Raw genomic sequence first — 8,278 nt, forward strand, 5'->3', positions numbered from 1 at the left:
AGAGAGAACATTTCAACACCAAAATCATAAGGCAATCATAGAGTAAAGGAGTGGCCATTATATTTAGCTTTACAGATGAAAATAAACATATACCCCTGTCTCTTATACACATCTAGATGTGTATAAGAGACAGCAGTTATATACAGTACACATACAGATACAGTACAGATACATACATACACGGTACACATACATATACACATACAGTACACATATATATAATAGAGACAGTACAGATACATATACAGTACACATATATGTACAGTACAGGTACAGTAAGATATACACAGTACACATACAGATACAGTATGGATACATATGCAGTACATATACATATGTGCAGTACAGTACATATACATATACAGTACATACACACAGTACACATATACAGTGCAGATACATATACAGTACAGATACAGTGCATATACTATATATACAGTACACTTATACATATAGTACACATACATATACGGTACCTATACATAGTACATATGCATATATACATATACAGTGTACATACACATATACAGTACACATACATCTACATATACTGTACATATACGGTATGTATGCAAAATATAAGGTGAAAAAATAATTTAAAAACCAAAGCTATTTAAAATTATAATAAAGCAAGAAAAGATAATAGTTTTTATGTTTTCATAGTCATCACCAAATTTCTTGATTAAAAACTGGTTGATGTTCTTTTTGAACTAGAGGGAGTGGTATGGGCCACACACAACACAGAAACAAGTATCCTCTCCCAATGCGCTGATAGTACAGTCCAGAATAAAATGTAGTACACAAGGCATTTCTGGCATCTAAGGCATTGAAGGCATCGAAGATAATCACCAGAAAGATAATTTAAACAAGCACGGTATTCACTTTGACCAAAGCCCTCAAGGGTCATATCACTTAATAGTCTCTGGTATATTTTAGTCAAGAGTAGTATAACAATACTTCCATATAAAAGTAGTTTAAAATAATGACAGTGCATCACCACATTTGAATCTGTTTTGTATCTGCACCTATGCTAGACAATGGCTGTCCTCAGATTCAGTGATATCACTTAACTTTAGCTCACAGAACAAGTAGAAACTGAGAAATTTCCCAAGCCCCTTGCTGCAGGTTAGAAGACAGTCTTCAGAGGAATTGGGATTCAGTCCCCAGGCCCTTTGAATGCTCTACTTAGACTAGAAGTGATAAATTCTGCCCATTACTGTGCCTTGTTAAATCCACCCCAACATTTGCAAAGAATTGGACAAAAGGCAGAAATAATGCACTTGTCACCACTGACCCTTTAGAGGTAGGCTTCATTATAAAACCTATGCTTTGTGAAACTGATTTTGGTCTTAACTGTATTTACATTCACTGCAGTACAAGTTTAATAACCTAGACATCATAATCATTTTAGCTCACTGGGTCCAAGGCCAGAATGATTTGGCAAAGGTAAATGGGAACATATTCTACTTGTGCATCCCAACCCTAATAATCATAGACAAGCAGGCACTTGTTGGAAGGAGAAACCACTTCTGTAAAGTATGAGAGCGGCTAAGACATTCTAGAATTCTAGAAGACAGCCAGGAATGAACCTCAAGGCTTCCTGAGACTTAATCCGCCTTGCCTCCTGTGAAGTCACACTCCTTCCTGCTTAATTATTAAAAAAATAAAAAAAAAAATTCTTCATTTACTTTACTACAGTAATGTAAATAGCAAACACCTGGTATCAACAGAATTAATGAGGCCCACTGTGGAAATCTACATCCTTATTTATAGTCACACCATGTCCAGTCAAACATATGTGACCATACTGATAATTTTACAGATAAATAAAGTAGCTTCAAATTGGACTCCTTGAGTTGAAATAAAAGTCTAATTGGTTAACATAGAAATCAACATACATATGGATGTTTTAGAGAGTCGAGCAAAATAAAAAGTAAGACTTTTGTTAAAGAATGGATCAAGCTGGATTAACCCAAGCAGGAAATAGCAGCGGAAACAAGAAGACCAAAGACAGATGTACGAAGCCTACCAAGTCTGAAAGCCAGGCCTGTATTTCACTGTTTGATGCCATCTGGTTTAGCTGGCATCCCTAGCAGCCAGAAATTTCAGGGCTTGCGAAGCTGCTTACAAAGCTGCCCCAAGTTGATGTGTGGTGTGTTTACTTTTAAACAGTGGCTGCCTTCTTTGACTGGTTTTAAAAATAGGCAAATATTCTAAAAGCAGGATGATGAATCACTGGATTGGGCCAAAAGGAAAGAAGGAAAATGACTCAGGCTGACTAGTAGCACAGCTGTTCCAAAAACATTTGGCTGAATCGTTGTAAAACATTTTGACAGTGATACCGGATCGGAGTTCCTGACAGCAGTTAAGTTTGTTTTGACAATTCCAGAAGCATAAAGTAGACTGTACAGTAGCTGTACAAGAGACCCTCCAGCAAATTTAGCTTTTTTCAAAAGAAAATAGTTGCTAGATATGTTTATAATGGGACAAAATCACAGCACAAGTATACTTTTATTAAAATCTATTTACCAAATATTTATTGTGCAAGACTGGGGCTGAGACTTATGCAAAATGAGCAAATCACTTTATCATATTTTTAATGCATTAAGGAAGTAATTTGAAGGCTTCCTCTTCAAAATGGCACTGTAGACTTACCAGACCAAGCAAAATGTATCCTAAGAAAGTTTTTAAAGGATGAAATATAAAGGAGAGAAGAGGAAAATTTTTTATATAAACAGATGTTCACTGCTTGTTTGGCAAATACAATGTGACGAAGCCAATGTCCTTAAGACAGAACTTTCCTATTGACCACCCAACCGTTGTGATGTACCATGGTACATTTGACGATGGGCTCTTTTCAACATCTATTGAGCAGCTGTTGTGTTGGTTTCAGGATTCTTTTGTTTGTAGATTCCCTTCAATTGTCTTCTCTGTGTTTCTCCATAACTTGAACAAATAGAACACATTGGGTCTATAATCCAAATCCTCCCTGTTATTTAGCAATGAGAGCTAGCAATCAGTTAGCAGAGAATATTGAAACTGGAAAGGACTAGGCAACCGTCTGGTCCAGCCCCCTCAGAGTAGAGCTAAACACAAGGACCCCAAAAAGGGAAAGAAGCTACCCAAGACTCTGTGATTCGTGGCCATGTAAGATTAAGGGGTGTCCCCCAGCCCTGGGCTCTTTCCACCATCCCACTCCGCTCTTCTGCACTTACTAGTCCACAGGTTCTCAGACTTGTATTTCATGAACCAGTAAAATTTTCCCTAAAATATTCTGGCCAGGCACAGTGACTCATACTTGTAATCCTAGCACTTTGAGAGGCCCAGGCAGGAGGATCACTTCAGGTCAGGAGTTCAAGACCAGCCTGGCCAACACAGTGAAAGCCCATCTCCACTAAAAATTCAAAAATCAGCCTGGCATGGTGGTGTGTGCCTGTAGTCCCAGCTACTCGGGAGGCTGAGACAGGAGAATCACTTGAACCCAGGAGGCTGCAGTGAGAATCGGAGGTTGCAGTGAGCCAAGATCAAGCCCCTGCACTCCAGCCTGGGCAACAGAGCTAGACTCCATGTAAAAAAAAAAAAAAAATCCCTAAAATATTGGGAATTACATCTTAAGAACATCCAACTATTTCTTTGGCTAGTGAAGATGATTCAAAAATGACCACCGAATATCATTAGTATCCTTTTATGATAGAGAGAACATTTCAACACCAAAATCATAAGGCAATCATAGAGTAAAGGAGTGGCCATTATATTTAGCTTTACAGATGAAAATAAACATATACCCAAAACACCTCACTGTCGTACCCTTCTTTCTTTCTTTGTATCAGAGGGGTGAAAACTTCATCAAAGCCAGACTGGGTTTTGAGAACACTGTTCTAAACAACATCTTCACTGTGTTTTACAGTCAATCATCTCTCCTTCCCACTGTGCTCACCATTGTAGACATAACTGGGGTGTAAGTTGAGAAGCCCTAAATCCTTGTTAAAAAGTGTTTAGGCTGCCACATGGAGAAGACCTCAGGAGAGGGGAAGCCATGCCCAGAGGACATTCCCAAGCCCACTGCACTCCCCAAGCAGAACACAAGGGGAAGCCTTGCCCAGGATCCACTGAATTTGTTGACATTTCCTGCAGTTAACAGCTGACTTCATGGGCACTGGACCTATGTGATCACACAGAGCCCTCCCTCCAGATGGGCCCCATGCTTAATTTAATACTCTGCTAGAGTGTCTTGAATTTCTTAATAATTTTTGAATGAGGAACGCTGAATTTTCATTTTGCACCATGCCCTGTAAATTATGAAGTTAATTCTACCTGCAGTATGACCTCTGAGTGCTGGTGTCCTGTAAATTGTCCTGCAGGTCACCAGAGACAAACTGACACTTACAAGGCAGGTGAATCTGGGTAGTGGCTTAAGTGCTGAGGCTCATACAGAAACTTTCCTGGGAACTGTTTGCCTACGAAGGCTCCTAACCACTAAGAACACAGCAGGTCAGTACAATGTTCAGTAGGACACAGACTTGAATTTGAATCTCAGGTTGGCCACTTTTTAATTGGTGAATGTAAACAATTGGCATAATCTTCTTGAGACTCAGTTTCCTGCTCTGCAAAATGGCAAGGGTATTACCTGTCTCTGAAACTTGCTATTGATAAAGGAATGTGTATGTCAATCACTATCCTAAAGCCCAGCACCCAGAAAATAACTAGTAATAATAATGAATGCTTAATATAATTAAGTTCACTTTTCATTCTTTTTCACCATCAACCTGACCAAAGGGGTAATGTGGAGACAGGGCAGCTGTGTGTGTAGATATGTGAGTAGTGGCAGGAGATGGGAAATTATTATTCTTCATCATCTGAATAATATAAAGGCAACACACAGGGTTACGGTCACTGACTCTAATTACTGAGTTCTCCCTCTGCCACTTAAGGGAGATTTCCCTGATGCAGCTATAACCTCAGGTCTTGTGGATTTACTCTCTTCATTTAAATGTGAATTTAAGGATCTCCTGTCTAGGCACAGTGGCTCATGCCTGTAATTCCAGCACTTTGGGAGGCTGAGGTGAGAGGATTGCTCCAGTTCAAGAGTTTGAGACCAGCCTAGGTAACACGGCAAAACCCTATCTCTATAAAAAATACAAAACAATTAGCCAGGCGTGGTGGCACACACCTGAAGTCCCAGCTACTTGAGAGGCTGAGGCAGGACGATTGCTTGAGAATGGGAGGTGAAGGATGCAGTGAGCAGAGGTCATGCTACTACACTTGAGCCTCAGTGACAGAGTAAGAACTTTGTCTCAAAAAAAAAGGATTTACTTACAAACACTTTTCATATGGAAGACTGTAAAAAAAAAATTTATGCATGAAAGGTCTTTGAGTACTGTCATTTTAAATCTAAATACAAATTAATATTTTATTTTTAGGGATAAAATATGTGACAACAGGTAACCAATGCACATTCCTAATATATCCAAAAAGTTTAATTTCTAGATACCTAAGTCCTTGTTAGAGTATCACATAGTTTTAAGACACATCAAAAGCTTTTTGAAACTTTGCTTCCTGCTTATTAAACGCTAGAGATGTGAATCCTTTAATATACATCGGATTTTCAGGACCCATAAAATTACAAGTATAGCTACAGAGATGAATGTGAATATTAACGCAGATATGGATAAAGGTAGAGATTTGGTATGGCAAAGCAGATTTTCAGTTCTTTATAAATTAATAAACATGATGGTATCTTAACCAGCATCAGTAGACTGGTTTTGCTCAGCAAAAAGAGACTTGATTTAGTTAAGGACAATTTCTGTTTATTTTTTTGAGACAGAGTCTCACTCTGTCACCCAGGCTGGAGTGCAGTGATGCGATTTCGGCTCCCTGCAACCTCCGCCTCCTGGGTTCAAGCGATCCTCCTGCCTCAGCCTCCCGAGTAGCTGGGACTACAGGCACCTGCCACCATGCCCAGCTAATTTTTTGTATTTTTAGTAGATATGGGGTTTCACCGTGTTAGCCAGGATGGTCTCCATCTCCTGACCTCATGATCCCCCCACCTCCGCCTCCCAAAGTGCTGGGATTACAAGCGTGAGCCACCGCGCCCAGCCAAGGACAAATTTTATGTTTCTTGGAAACACCTATTCACAATTATTGTAGCTATCATTTTGTGAATGTCATTGATTTATCCTGTTGTTAGAATATTTTGACTGGCTTAGGTTATAACATACTCACTGTCTGAAAAGCACCTGCCTCCAGAAGAGCTTATCGGGGCCAGGTTCAGTGGTTTATGCCTGTTATCTCAGCACTTTGGGAGGCCGACATGAGTGGATTGCTTGAACTCAGGAGTCCAAGCCTAGCCTGAGCAACATAGTGAGATGCTGTCTCGACAAAAAATAAACAAGAAACTGGGTATCGTGGTGCATGCCTGCAGTCCTAGCTACTTGGGAGGCTGAAGTGGGAGGATAGCTTGAGACCAGGAGGTTGAGGCTGCAGTGAGCCAAGACTGCACCACTGCACTCCAGCCTGGGCAACAGAGTGAGACCGTGCCTAAATAAAGAAATAAATAAGCAAACAAACAAGAACCTACTGGAAGTATATTTATCCTTTAGCACACCACCAAATAAAATTTACCCCTTTTTTTCTTCTCTCCTACCACAACATACCAGAAGTAACCTTCCTCCATCAACCCCATGGCCCTTGGGAAGCTATTCGTTGTCAGGAAGCTTTGAGCTTTCTCTCATAACATGAACTCTGCCTCTAAATGGGCAATTAAGTAACAGTCCTGAGGACCTGGCTTTGAACCCTCCTTCTATTTATTAATTACATGATTTGAAGCAAGTCACTTCATCTCACTTAGCAAACATTCATTTCCACTTCTGTGAAAGCGAGTGGAATAGCACCTTCCTGTGGGGCTGCAGCCAATATTAAATTGATGAGAAGATGCCAGTAAAAGCACTACTCCTAAGTATTCAGTAAACATTCACTTCCTTTCTGGCCTTTCTTCACAACTTTAAGTAATACATTCCAACCAATAAATCCCATAGGATCTCAGACTTTTCATCAGACACCAGGATAATGAACCCCAAGTGGTTACAGATAGTGCATTACTGATTTCATAAGTGTTTCATAATTACGTTTCTACTATAGTTCTCAACTCTGCGCGCCATCAGAAATGTAAATATAGGAGACACCCACCTTCCACCCTGCCCTTAAGGCACTTTTGACTGAATGTTGTCACTGCATGCTGAGACAGCTTTAAATGTAAGCTCATGTTGGGACAGAAGGTGATTCGAGAGAGTTCATAGTGACTGTCTGAGCCTCGGTTTCCTGCACATTCCTGGTTCCTGGTGTCTAAAATCCTAGTGGGAACTTTACCCCTTAACTTCCTACAGAGTTCCCTGTGAATATGGAAAAAAAAAAAAAAAAAAAAAAAGCCAGAGAGGCGGCCTGGGTGCCGTGGCTCACGCCTGTAAGCCCAGCACTTTGGGAGGCTAAGGTGGGCGGTCACCTGAGGTCAGGAGTTTGAGACCAGACTGGCCAACATGGGGAAATCCCATGTCTATTAAAAATACAAAAATTAGCTGGGTGTGGTAGCGGGCGCCTGTTATCCCAGCTACTCAGGAGGCTGAGGCAGGAGAGTGGCTTGAACCCAGAAGGTGAAGGTTGCAGTGAGCCAAGATCACACCACTGCACTCCAGCCTGGGTGACAGAGTGAGACTCCATCTCAAAAAAAAAAAAGAAGAGAGGAGAAAATGGTAAACTCAATATTCATTTATAGCTTAGCGTGGATGAGGTTTTCTAGAGTCATTCCAGAGAACAATGATTAAAAGTATGGAGAGAAGAAAGTACTAGAAACCCTTAGGATCCTGAGGAGGACAAGGAGAATAATACTGAAGGTGGAAAAGGTTGAAGGAAGAGGACAGCGACAAAAGACACTTGGTGGCTGGTCCGAGTACAATGGTGTTTACAATTAATTAATCACAACCAGCTACAGATTTCTTTGTTCCTTCTTTTCTCTCAGTGCTTTACTTGACTAGCCTTAAAAAATAACGATAAATAAAGACACTTCACCTGCACCACAATTTTGCTGAGAGCCAGTTTTAGAAGTGTACACAAAAAGATTTCACATAACACCCAACTTGTTGCATTAGATTCAAAGGTAGCTATTGCAACCACTCCATGTAATTCTCCCTACCACACAAAACATCCTGATATTTGAGGAGAAAATTGTATTATTTAAAAGAGACACCAATGGTATAGGTTCTGGATTAAAAAAAAAAAAAAAAAA

At 40.2% G+C, this 8,278-nt stretch overlaps 1 protein-coding gene across 6 annotated transcripts in view; it reads right to left on the minus strand.

The window, feature by feature from the left end:
* MAP3K7CL (MAP3K7 C-terminal like) overlaps nt 1-8,278 on the minus strand; it is a 96,341-nt gene that overhangs the window by 29,740 nt on the left and 58,323 nt on the right. Inside the window, exon 1 of one of the 6 annotated variants that reach the window (XM_011999801.1) lies at nt 2,030-2,178. The exons of the other annotated variants lie outside the window; for them this stretch is intronic. The gene's annotated coding sequence lies outside the window, so the exon portion shown is untranslated. Of the gene's footprint in view, nt 1-2,029; nt 2,179-8,278 lie in introns of those variants that run through there. 6 annotated transcript variants of the gene reach the window in all.

Source organism: Mandrillus leucophaeus, unplaced genomic scaffold (genome assembly GCF_000951045.1).
Source record: "Mandrillus leucophaeus isolate KB7577 unplaced genomic scaffold, Mleu.le_1.0 Scaffold600, whole genome shotgun sequence".
In the NCBI taxonomy this organism is placed as follows: Eukaryota; Metazoa; Chordata; class Mammalia; order Primates; family Cercopithecidae; genus Mandrillus; species Mandrillus leucophaeus.